Source organism: Lycorma delicatula, chromosome 5 (assembly GCF_047948215.1).
Source record: "Lycorma delicatula isolate Av1 chromosome 5, ASM4794821v1, whole genome shotgun sequence".
In the NCBI taxonomy this organism is placed as follows: Eukaryota; Metazoa; Arthropoda; class Insecta; order Hemiptera; family Fulgoridae; genus Lycorma; species Lycorma delicatula.
In genome coordinates, this window is record NC_134459.1 from 101,403,081 (window position 1) to 101,416,615 (window position 13,535).

General features: G+C 30.6%; 1 protein-coding gene across 2 annotated transcripts in view; it reads left to right on the top strand.

Annotated features, from left to right (window-relative positions):
* Window positions 1–13,535, top strand: part of LOC142325258 (hexosaminidase D-like) — a 670,113-nt gene that overhangs the window by 376,026 nt on the left and 280,552 nt on the right. The window lies entirely within an intron of this gene.

The following is a 13,535-nucleotide window of genomic DNA, read 5'->3' on the forward strand; positions in this document are numbered from 1 at the left end:
TAACTTTTGAATAAGCATAATGAGTAATCGATATATCGTATAGATTTTCTCTGGTAGTGGTATGTATATATCTGCGTAAGCGTTCAGTAAACTTACTGATCCATTGAATGGCAGAAAGCCAAGACAGGTGTAATCACGGCATCTATATTACTCTCTAAAGGGGTAGGGGTTCGGTTATCAACCTCTTAACTAATCGCGTGGTTCACCCCTTCTCAAATACCAGCTCACGCATATATATATATATATGTGTGTGTGTGTGTGTGTGTGTGTGTGTGTGTGTGTGTGTGTGTGTGTGTGTGTGTGTGAGTATACAGGTACACACACACACGTAGTCAAAATTAATATTATATTCATACTACATCTTTACACATACGCTTAGTACAACCATATATGCTTTTATAAAACTGGATTTATTGATCGACTCGTTTTACTTACACTTCACTGCTTATCATGTTGTTACATTTTACTTTCCTTACGGAAAAAACGTTTCTATTACAATACAATTTATCTTTAATGACAAAACGAGTAATTTTACATAATTTTCATTTCTTCGATTATTCTTGAAAAGTAACTCTGAGTATGCGTGTGTGTATGTATGTATGTTTTTACGCACGCGTACTCACACAGTACACACTCGTATTAAAAAAAAAATTACAACTATTAAATAATTTTTCAGTTGTTAAACAAAGAAAAATTGAATTTAGCAAATGCACCTACCTCTACACGATCTATTTTATGATTTGTGTCAATCACACTTGGAAGCAATTTGAATATTTTAAATGGAAAATGTAAGGTTTTGACATAAAAGTTTTAAAAATGTTGACCTAAAAATTCGTGATACCACAAACTTAATCGAAATTGGTACCGTTTAATAAATAATTTGCACAGCTAGTTTAAAAATGGGCTACTAGTACATCCCAAATTGTGGTCTCATAAAAAATAGATCGTTTAGAAGCATTTCAATTATAAAGTACAATTGCTAAATTATATTTTCTTGCTGTTTCACTGTTGAATAGTTACTTAAAAGATATGTAGACCACTTTTGGAATCAGCTGTGATAAATCTAAAATGGCTGCCATTTTGGTTACGTTTGTCTAAATCCGAAGTGTTTAACGTCATAAGTTTTATGTTTCAATGTCCTTTAAAAATCATACTTTACAGTTCTACCCTTTTTATTTTAAGTATTTGAGTTGTCCCTCCACCTTGTGGTCTATGATGTCGGGGTCACATACCGAAAATTAGATTGGTGTGTGTATGTATATATATATATATATATATATATATATATATAATAAGTGTATTAAATGATAAGAAACATGTTGTGTAATTAAAAAACAAAATTTTTAATTTTACCTCTTAAAATAAAAATACAAAAAAGCACATGATTTTTTTGTTTCTTTTTTTCTGTGTGATTTTCAAGCTTTTTATTTTCAGTGAAACAATCCTAGAAAAATATAATTTAAATATGTTAAAATGTGGTAAGTTAGACTATTTCAGAATTACGAGGCTCGGCTGATAAATTTTGCACATATATACGTAGCGTGGAAATGAAGAGAGATATTGGAATGGATAAAAGTACAGTACCCTAGCTACGAAATTCAGTATTTACTTTTCAATATAATCCTCGTTTACACTGATACGCTTTTCTCAACCTATGACAAGTTTTTGCATTCCGTCTCTGAAAAATTCTGGCGGTCTTTCTCGGACCCATGTGGTCATAACTTCACTTTATCGTCAGTGGTGTAATGATTACCTTTAAGATCCTCTTGAGATGAGGGAAGAAGTGGAAGTCGCATGAGCCAATTCCGACGAATATGACGGATGCGGAATAGGCTCAAATTCAATTTGCAGAGAGCCATCAGAAAGTTTGCGCAGAACCCATCGTACATAGGTTTTACGGTAGTGCAATTGCTCGATAGTATGGCCTACTCGTTCTTTAGATATGCCTGACTGAATAGCGATGCGTTGCTGGGTGATTTGTCGGTCACTTTGAAGCAAATCGTCCACCTCCTTTCGATGTTTCTCGTCAGTCAGAGAAAGTGGTTGTCCGCTGCGAGATGCATCTTCAATTGTCGCTTTACCAGCTTCACCTTCGAAAAATTTCATCTCCCACCCATTCACTCTACTCTTGTCAACAGTTTCACTACCGTAAACCGCCTTTAAACGATGAAAAGTATTCGTAGTATTCACATTTTTTGAATACTAAAAAATCAAATATAGATATAGAAAAAAAATAAATTAATTACAAAATTATCTACAAACAAAACCAACTTAACTTACAACTAAACTAAACTTTTACAAAATTAATTATATTATTTCATCTTTTCATTAAAACAGTTAAGGGATTTGATCAAATCAATATACGCGCATTAAATTCGATTACTGCGCGCTGTTTTAGCTGTGTTGATATATTGGCCGTACTTGACTCCATTTTGAGTGACACTGAAAACAAACCGGTAAACGGATTTCAACGCATTATCGCAGGTTTTTGAGGGGGATTTTGGCTATCATGTTCTGTCACACCCTACTCGATTTTACCTTTAGTCTCCGTATAGCATCCTAGTATGCAATATTTATCAGACGAGCCTCGTAGAAGACATAACAGAATATACAATGAAAAATAAAATAAATGTTAAGAAAAAATAATTATCAGGTAACAAAATAAGCGAATGAATTTGTACGCAAAAAAGAAACAATTAACAATCAAGACAGTTACTTAGTACAAAATCAAAAAAAAAAAAATTTAATGAAGATGAAATAGAAAGTTATGCTAAATAAAATGTTTAATAGAAAGAAACAGTTACTACGTAGTAAAATGGTGTTGGAGAAGTGTCTTATTAGTGTTATGTTAAAATCTACTTTTCTGTTTGTTTAATATAGATACTAAGAAATAGGAAAAAGAAAGGTTGGACGCATTTGAACCGTGGGCATAAAGGAAAGTATAAAAAAATTAAATCGTCAGAGATAGCGAATGAGTAAAGTAAACGAGAGTAGAAATTTAATCAGAACATTACAGCAAACAAAAAAACTAATTTATTGGGACATACCGTGTAAGGAGTGAGGGTTTATTAGACCTGTGTACAAGGATCGATAGAAGATGCCAACTGAAAGAGACCGGAAAAATTAACAGAAATTATAGAAAATCCAAAACGAAATGAAAGCTTTTAGGAACTCTAAACTTAGCTGGAAATTGAGGAGAATGAACATGTATAAAAAGACAAGAATTACATGTATAAAAGACAAGACCGGTCTAGGGTAGATAAACCTGTGATGATAATGCTAAAATACGGGTTTTATACGTAACGCTCATCAAATTTGGTATTGTTTCGTCAATTATTTCGATGATTAACCTATTTTAAAAGGTATATGTACTTTTACGAGTAGTTTAGTTATCACTAAATCGAAACGATTTTTTCACTTAACAGTTAGTAGTATGGTAAAAATTAAAAAATCTGATGTGGACACCACATTACTTCCTTGTACGCCTATTAAATTACATACACACCGTTTTTAAAATGAAAAGCACATAAAATTTTATTTCATTAATAACTTCTGATATTTATTCATTTTTTTTTTTTAATTGTTATTATTGAATTATTATTTATTGTAATCTTTTTTTACAATCAGGGGTTAATAATTATTAATAAATCAATATATTTAAATTTAAAAAAAGTTAACAAAAGGACATGAAGTCGGATTCGAACCGATGTGCCTTCCCCTTGTAAGATCCAAATATTTCATTAATTAAAATTTTATTTTGCTACAACTCTGGAACCAATGAAAATAAGTACCATTTATGATACATTGTTGAAAAAATCTCAGTGAGGGCTTATTACAGCAGTTAAGAAAAAATCAAAAATCAAAATTCTTTGGATTTTGGGCTTTTTTGGACACTTTTGGTCCAGTCAATTGCAATCAAAGTGGGAGGTGCACAACTAGATGTTATAACAGTCCTAAATCAATCAATCTCAACATCTTACGGCTAGTCAATTTTGAGTTATGCGAGATAAATACGTATGTACAGACGTTACGCCTATCTGAAGGTAGGGTCTTGCAGGGGCAGCTCTGCTCGTGAGAGGGTGGTTCGCTGAGGTGGACCACTCTTGATGTCTGACCGGGGACCCCCTGAGTTCGTGGGTAATAAAAAAAGGACCGAGAGCGGCTGGATCCCTCTCTAGGGAGGGTGTACGGTTAGAGGCAGGCATCTAAAAGACCCCGTCCCAGACTACTGGGTGAACGACCCCCGCGGGGAATGGCACAGCCGGATCCCGCGGGGTCTCAGTAGGTTAGAGGCAAATGCAACCGCTGAGGGTGTGCAATGCATTTGCTGGTCCACCCTCCTAGGTATGGGAAAAGAAAAAAAAGACGTCACGCCGAAACTAGTCAAAATGGATTCAGGGATGGTCAAAATGGTTATTTCCTTTGAAATCTGAAATTTTTTGCGTTTACAATACTTCCTTGTACGAACAAGGACGTAAAAATAGATCCATCCGTGAAAATTTAGTTTTTAAGTTTTTTATGAATACTTTTTTATATGCTGGAGAAATCCAAGTTACATCATGATAGCGCAAACATGGCAATTAAATCCTCAATACAGTATTTCTCAATCACCGGTCCGCGAGATAATGGTCCCTGAACGAATTTACCCACAAAATAAATTAAACTATATGATATATAGGAGGAAAAATTAATATTAAAAAAGTTCATATAATATATTTATAACATAATGTTCTATACATATACAATGGCGAATGCTGATGCTTGTTTAATTTATTGATGTTGAATTTTTACATAAATCGGCAACAGTAAACTACGCAACGACGCATGAAGTGCAGTAAAGAAAGAAATCAAAACAACGCCGCACTAAAAGAATGCGGCTTTGGCGGTACCTTTGTTTTATGACTTAGCTACGCGCACGTTCAATTTATTGAAAACACTGTATTTACAAATTCATTCTTTACTTTGCCAGTCGACTACTAGGGTTATAGTGAAGTGGTTTACTTTTAATTATTGCAAAACCGCAAATTTTTATTCCTCTTAAAATGAGTAAAAAAGACAAGGAACTTTACATCATTTTTTCCGTACTGAAAGTTGTACTCCGGGAAATGGAAATATAGAGAAATCGAGTGAAACAGAAAATGAAAGTTCACCAAACAAGAAAAATAAATTTACTTTCACAAGGTACTACAGTAATGAGTACTTGAAATATAGTTTTATACTTTGGTCGGATTTTACGGAAGACACGTATGTCCAATGTGAATAACGTGTAAGCAGTTAAGAGTAATGATACCGTACAAAATGTTACGACATTTAAAATCAAGACATCCTCAACTAGAACAGAAACCGTTGGCATATTTTGAACGACAAAAACAAGAATTTTATCTCCAAAACTTTAAAGAAACTTTAATTCGAAATAAATTGCAATTGAAATGTTCATATTTAGTTGCAGTTCATGTAACCGAAACAAAAAAAAATCGCTCACAACCGGAAAAAATTTAATTTAACCGATGTTAATTGATGTTTGGACCCTCAGCTGCAAATCAGATCAGATCAATTCGTCTTTCAAATGACACACTTATTCGTCGAATTGAAATTCTATCTGAAATTATTGAATACCAGATAAAAAAAGTATTTAAAATCACCAATGTTTGCGATTTAAATCGACGAATCGTGTGATATTTCTAAAAAAGCTATTTTGTTCTGATACGTACGGTACATTGTCTAAAAAAAATTAAAAAAGAATTATTATTTTGCAAAGATTCAGATTCTCACACAAGTTCCGAAAGTTTTGATTTATTGAATTCGTATATTAATAACCATTCCTTAAACTTGAAAAATTGTATCGGTTTGTGTACCCACGGACAGCAAATATGACTGGGAAACATTGCGGAGTAACAAAAAGGATTCAAGAAATCCCTTCTCTTTACATATTACTATCAAATTGCATAATACATTGCCAGCACTTAGCAGCCAGAAATATGTGACCTGAATTAAACGATGTTCTCCTGGAATCGAAAAAAATTGTTAATTATCAAGAGATAGGAACAGAACACCAACATCTCTTACTTCGTGCAGAAGTAAGATGGCTCTCGCGAGGAAAAAGGCTTACTAGACTTTACCAATTAAGAACGGAAGCGAAGATATTTTTGCTAGAAATATAGTCTCTGTTAACAAAACATTCTTCCAATATGTATTGGATTGCAAAACTGACATATTTTGTTACATAAACGGCTTAAATTTAAGTTTGCAGGGATGTATATCAATTACATTTAATTTTTTAACAAAATTGATGCACTTAAAAAAATTGAAAAATATAATCCTGATGTATTTAATTGTTATTACGATTTTATTACTATGCAAAAGGAATTAATAGTTGATAATCTGAATGTACTAATAATTAAACATTTACAGTCATTGTACGATGGATTTGAAAAATATTTCCTACAAACATAAACTTACGGAGATGAACTCATGGAAACTAATCCTTTTATTGAGAATAATTCCAATAATTTAAATTTAAGTAATGAAGTCCAAGAACGTCTCTTGTAAATGAGTTCAGACGTAACTGTAAAAAACAAATTTTCAACTATGAATTTAATTTAATTTTTGATTGTGATAAAAAATTAATATTCAAATTTACATAAGCTATGAAAATGCTACTTCTCTTTGTAACTACAAAATTTGTGTGAAGCTGGATTCTCAGCTATGATACTTATTAAAACCAAAACACGGAATCGTTTATCAATAAATTCATCTCTTCGATTAGGTTTAAGTAATTTACAACCCGACGTTGAAACAGTTGTACAAAATGAGCAACAACAAATTTATCACTAACTTTCATTATTTACAATTAATTAGTTTGTAATATGATTTGTTTGTAGTTCCTATTTTTAAATAAAACGTTTGTTTTATTTAATAATAATAAATAAAAAATAGGTGTAGTTTTACACCTATTTTTTATTTATTTTCTGATTTTTATTTATATTTTGTTTTGTTTATAGATAGAAATGATAAATGATATTAATTAATATTATGTATATGTAAATTTAAATAATACTTATAAAATAAAAATATGATAAGTTTTTCTCGTCAAAAAATCTAAGCTCAGGGTCTGCCGGTCCCTGTATATTTTTTTTATAATTTTACCGGTCCACCATAAAAAAATTGAGTAACACTGTTCTAAAACATTATCACATGGGATTTCTTTATTCATTTAATTTTTATATTATTTTCAACTTCGGGCTTAAATTTATTAATGTCTATAGTTTGTATGGGAATTACTGCAGTACTTTGAAACTTAGTAGTTACTCCGGTAACTGTTCGTGACTGAAAAAATAGTTTTGAGATGATGTATCTCGAGACGAGACACTAATATTTTTTCTTTTGTAGTTTCCATCCTCTAAACAATGGACAAAACGATGAGAAATTGGATATGATCAAGGTGAAATCTTTATATTTTTAGAAGAATAGAATATGTTAATATATTCGTATAATAAAAAGTTATAAAAAAAACATGCTTTTCTTAAGAAAATTAATAAACAAATAATAAAAAATAAAAATAATTCGTACTGAAGGTAAAAAATAATTTTGTTTCTAGAAAATTACTTTTAAAAAATTTTTTTATTTATGGATGACTGAAAAGAAAAGCGTGGGCCGCGCTCTCATGTACACCTTTTTTATAATTCGAGCGCACCCCACGCTTTTCTTTTTAGTTATAAAAACATAAATAGAAACATTTTTTTAAAGTAGTTTTGTTGAAAACAATTTTTTTTACTTTCTTGTACGAACTGTTTTATTTCTTTTTTTGAAGAAAAGCATATTTTTAAAACTTTATCAACCTTTTTTATTTTCTACTTTTTAGTCATAATTAAATGTAGTTTTCGTATTTTACATTGGTTTTATATATATATATATATATATATATATATTTATTTGTGTGTGTATGTATGTGTGTCGTTTTTCGGTTTGATATATGAGTTTTACAGCGATGACAAAGCAGCAATTGATTTTTTTTATTTTATTCTAGACCGATCGAAATAACTTATTTAAAGGGAAAACAAAAAATTGTTACTTGGACTTTTTTATAAGTGGGAATGGTAAAGGGGCTTATAATAAACGTAAAAAAAATAAATCCATGAACGGCGGTGGTGGAGGGTTGATTTGGGAAGTTTAAAAGGGGTGAAAAATGGTCTTATTGCGATTTCGGGTGAAAGTTGATATCCAAAAAAATTGTGGTTGTTTAAGACGCAGAAAGGTATACTTTCACCAAGTTTCGTCAAAATTAAATTATTTTTGCGGAAATGAAAAATAAAAAACGAAACAAAAAAGAAAAGATTTTTCGCATTTTTTTCGGAAATTTCTTCCGTTCCTATTGTATTTCCGAAAACTTATCTATGCAATATAACCATTGTATAACGTCGGAAAATGGGTTTAATTAAGGTTGCAAGGTTTGAGGACAAGATTTAACCATTGTAGATTAAAGAAAATCATTTAATAAAATTTATACGTATAAAAAAAGGGAGTTTGTATCATATTCTGTATTTTGTAGAAGTATAAAAACATTACTTATTCAGATAAGTTCTTAATAAAATAATGCAGAAATTAACATGTTTTATTGATTAATTTATTTAAATATCTACAGGCTCACCAATTAATTATAGTAATTTTAGAAAGATGATTTTTGTAGCGTACGAAAAATGGTATTTCTCACAGGGAATCTTCTGGAACAAAGGCAGAGATGTGAACACTGCTATGAAATTCGGCATAAAACACGAAATGATTTTTTTGTTATAGTTATATTTCAAATTGAATTTTTTTCCTTAGTCATATTAATTCTGGGTTTCTGCATTCTTTCTTCAACATATATTTTAACGGCAGATCAGATTTAATTGAAACTTACAGAATTTTCTCGATAATACTGAAAATCTAATAATCTGGGGAAAAGATAAGCCTAATAATTTAGCTATTAAATCGATAAATATCAAGCCACATCGTATAAACCGATTAAAATATATTTAATGATGTTAGTGATTTGAATTAGTATTATACTCGTTATTTTCTTTAACGATTATAGTACAAGAGTAAAAATTAACAAAACCGAATTCTTATGAAATTTCAGTTGTTGAATGCCGATCTCCATGACGAAGAGGTAGCGTTTCGGCTTTCATCCGAAAATTCCGGTTTGAATCCCGGTCGGGGGTGGTATTTTTTAATCTCTACAAAATGTTCATTCCCGTATTCCCACGTACAAGCTTTGTTGAACTTATGTAATGAATTAATTCATAAAGCAAAAAAAAAGGTCTTCTTTACTTTAAAAAAAAAAATTAGGTTTGCTCGATTCAGTTATGAATTTTATATTAGTGTAACGTTTTTGAAGGATACAAAGTCGATATAAGATTTGAAAAAAATGTATTTTAAGTATTAAAATTAATTGAGAGTTTAACATTTTTGAATAATTAAGAATAATTATGATCTCCAAATATAATTATAAAAATGTTGATTGTGATAAAGATATGAAAGGTTTTAAGTTTAGTTAAAATCTCAAGTAAAAGCTTTAAAAATAAATTAAGGGTTATGAAAAGAATTTAAATCTTTTAAATATAAGGTGAATATATATAAAGATTCGTAAATATAAGCGAAAGAATATAAATAAAATATTTTTGTTAATTGCTATATTAGTGATTAGAATAAGTGTATAAGCCTTTGATCATTATGAAAATAATTTTTTAAATTATATTAATTTAATTATTGTACATAACATATGACTATTAATATTCATAGATAAGAAATCTGAACTGATATATTTAAACGTATCTATAATTAGGTAAATAATTTGTAGTTTTTCAATGTAAAATTTTAAGAGCGATAAATATGATGGATTGATTATTAATAAAATTCTAAACTACAAAAAGGCGTTTTTTTTCCGTTTAAATTTAAATTTATTTATTAGTTTGTAGTTTGATTATAAAACAGTTCCGATATTAATGCGTAATACTTTTAATAAATTTTCGGAGTATATCAGTTGTCTGTTGTTCATAAAATTATTAGTATATGGAGTTGCAATAACAAATACGGTACAATATTTTATTCTACCCAAGCACACGCAATTTTGTCACCGGGTTTAGATCGTTTATTATTTCACTGATAATTTGGAGAGTTCATGACCTATTAATCGATCCTATCCTCGGTATTGTAAACCATTATTTATAACTGAACTTAAATTCATGAGTATTGTTAGTTTTAGCTGAAAATCATAAAGCTGAAAGTATAATGAATATGTATGGTTTTTTAGTGACGTTTAGATCTGCTGGAGCAGAAACTAATAAATCAAAACGATCTCTCTCAGATCTGGCATACTTGACTGGAATTCTCAGCTTTTTCTCTTTCATTTTATTCATAAACGTTTCAAAATTTATTCCTTTTATGTCGTTTATTTTTTTATTTTCTGTATCTTCAAAATAATGTGACATGTCTCTTTACAGAGATTAAATTATTTTCAGTTCAATTTTTATATATTTCTGAACAATAAGAAGTAAACGCTACAGGCTTTATAACCAATTAGAATCGGTATGTAGTGATATATCTTAATATTCAGAGTGCGCAGAACGCAATACGCATTCAAGGACATGACAAAAAACTAGGTATCATTATTTTCTTATTTTTGCGTGAGAGAGTGAAGAAAGGAATAACTTGCTGTGAATTTACAGAATGCTGGTCTTTATACAGAATGCTGGTTTGACTATATATGTTATGCTTTCTTAGGCTATTTTTCATTGTATTATTATATCTGAACTGATCTTTCTTTTTATTAATTATTTTGGCTACGGGAAATATAATGTAACGTATAAATTAAATAATATCTTTGAGTACATTTTTAACCATTTTTACATTTAGGACTGGTTGGTCAGAAAAAGCTTTTTCTGCCCAACCAGTCCTAAAAGAACAACCTTCATCGAGCATGTTGCTGCCACAGCAATAGCGATCAGCCAAAATTTTGGATGTTGGGTTTTACAACATTCAATTCATTAAAAAAATTCAATGTTCCAGCTGAATAAAATAAAAACGCAAAATTTATCACTTCATATAAAATAAAAGAATTTTATTTTATTTTATTAGCCAATGAACCGCTGTTTTTATTCTTCGAGGGTTGACTTTAAAAAAAAACTTCTTAATGCCTAAGAGCTAAATAAAATCGATTTTCAATATTTTAATTTCCCAGGGTTATGGAATAATCCGACGCTGATATAAATGAATATAATTTTGGTTTGTCCAAATATGTATATATGAAACACGAATTATTTCACAAACCGTAAATTCAGCATTCAAAACAAATAGTGACTTAATTAAATAGATGTGTGTTAAAATACCTTTCGAAAAAAACATATCCTTAAAACAATTCAGGAATATATAGCTTACAATGTAACAATTGCGGTTATATATTTTCACAGGTCAAGCAGTTGATTTTATTAAATGATATCGTCAGAATTAAATGCTTTTAAAAACAAGTAATCATTTTTATTAAACATTGCTAATCATTTAAATAAATTTAGATTTTAAAAATGCATAAGTGGATATTACGATGAAAATAATGGTAAAGATATATTTTATTACATATCGTAAAAAATTAAGTGGAATAATATTCTCTGATAACAAATCATTATTCAACTGTTTATTACATTTTTAATAAAAGATAAAGTACGAGTAGCAAATTACCTTGCCTAATAATATCTACATATATAATATAATAATAAATTTCTGAATCAACTGGCTTCCATTCTGTTTGTTATTTTACGAGCATGAAATTCATTTTATTGGGAGACATATTAGCAAAGTGGTTTACTTTTGTTATTTTTTTTTTTTTTTTAATTTTTCATTGTTTTTATAGTATAAATGATGATATAGCATCGAAATATATTTTTAAGGTGAATTAATCGGGAAAGAAAAAAATAAGTAAAAATATTTCTCCTATTAACATCATTATAAAGGGCAAAAATATCACTTATCTTTTTAAAATTGTACAGCAACCGTCCATTAATATTAAAAATAGCGATTTTTCTCACTATAATCGCACCATGAATGTTTGTATAATAACAGAAGCTCGCACGCACAAATACATAGAATTTTTATAAACTTGCTTTTTTTAGGTGTTATATCTAAATAAGCCTATTAACTTACTGAAACGGATTGGAAAATTATTTTTCTAAATTCGTTTTGGCCTTTTCTGTTAACGGTTATCATCAGTACATTCGAAAAAAATATTAACTAATGAAACACTATAAAAAGGAGTATTTTAGACGGAGTTTTAAAATTAAATAAAAAATACAAACTGTTATCGTGTTACCTAGTCCCTATGGGAAGGCATCTTTTTTCTCCACCTTGAGGTCGGACATTTGATTGAACAAGTTCCAAGGGAGATTCAGGAAGAATTCTTCACTTCTGCACTTCTTCCACCATCTTTGCCTGGATAATCTGGCCAACATAGTGGACACTGCGTGCCGCGATCGTTCAACCGTAGTCTCAATTATATACTCTGAGGTAAGGACACCGAATTCTACCCAGCATTCTCCCCTATGCTGTAGGAACTAATCGTATAAGAACATCGTGCGTTCTACGGTATCTTCCTACCCGCAATAATGACAATCCGCGAAAGGTCTCATCATCCGCGCACACAGATAAGCCTTAAAACATTCGTGAGCGATAAGGAACTGGATCAGTTCGTAGCCCAGTTCGCCGTGTCTGCAAGCCAGCCATCTCTAGAGGTTCGGGTCCATCTACCTTTTCGTTGACTGATCCTATCTCTCCTGCCACCTGCGGACAAGCGATACCTTCGTATCCACCTTGCCTGCACCCCTGTACATTTCCTGTCTCTTACGAAAGAGGAGATCCAGGGGTGCAAATCCAGCCACTTCGCTAGCGGCATCGCTCGAGAAGGTCCGTAGTATATCCGAAGGGAGACAGCCCTGAGCACCCGGATAAGTATTGCACGGGGTATTCCCCGTTTTAGCATGACGGACCAGACTGTGCTTCATACATGACTTGCGAGAGCATCAGCTGACTTTTGTATCTAAGTATCTTAACTATTAAAATCTTCAGTTCAGAGAAAGATCGGCTGCAGAAGCTTTGTCTAGAAATTAATTGTAAAATTAGTTTATTAGAAACAATGTAGTTTTAAAAAATGTACATAGTAAACAGGAATTGGATTGTTCAGAAACTTACTTTATCATTACTGAAGTAGAAACCACATGAATAACGATAAAGGAAAGAGCCCAGTAGCCTGTTTGAATGTTAAACATTGGTTAAAAATTCTTTTGTAAACGTTTTAAATGAAGATAATACTAAACTGTTATGCTTTTCCTTTAAAATTTGTTCATAGGAAAATATCTCTCTGATTGGTTTAAGGTTCAGGATATGTTTATCATTCTTGAAATAAGTTTTATCTACCCAACCTATGAAAGAGGGTGAATTAAATAATGATGGCCAGTGTATTGAGTTATTGTTAAGTAGTTAGAATTGTTACCTAGATCTTAAGTAAAGTT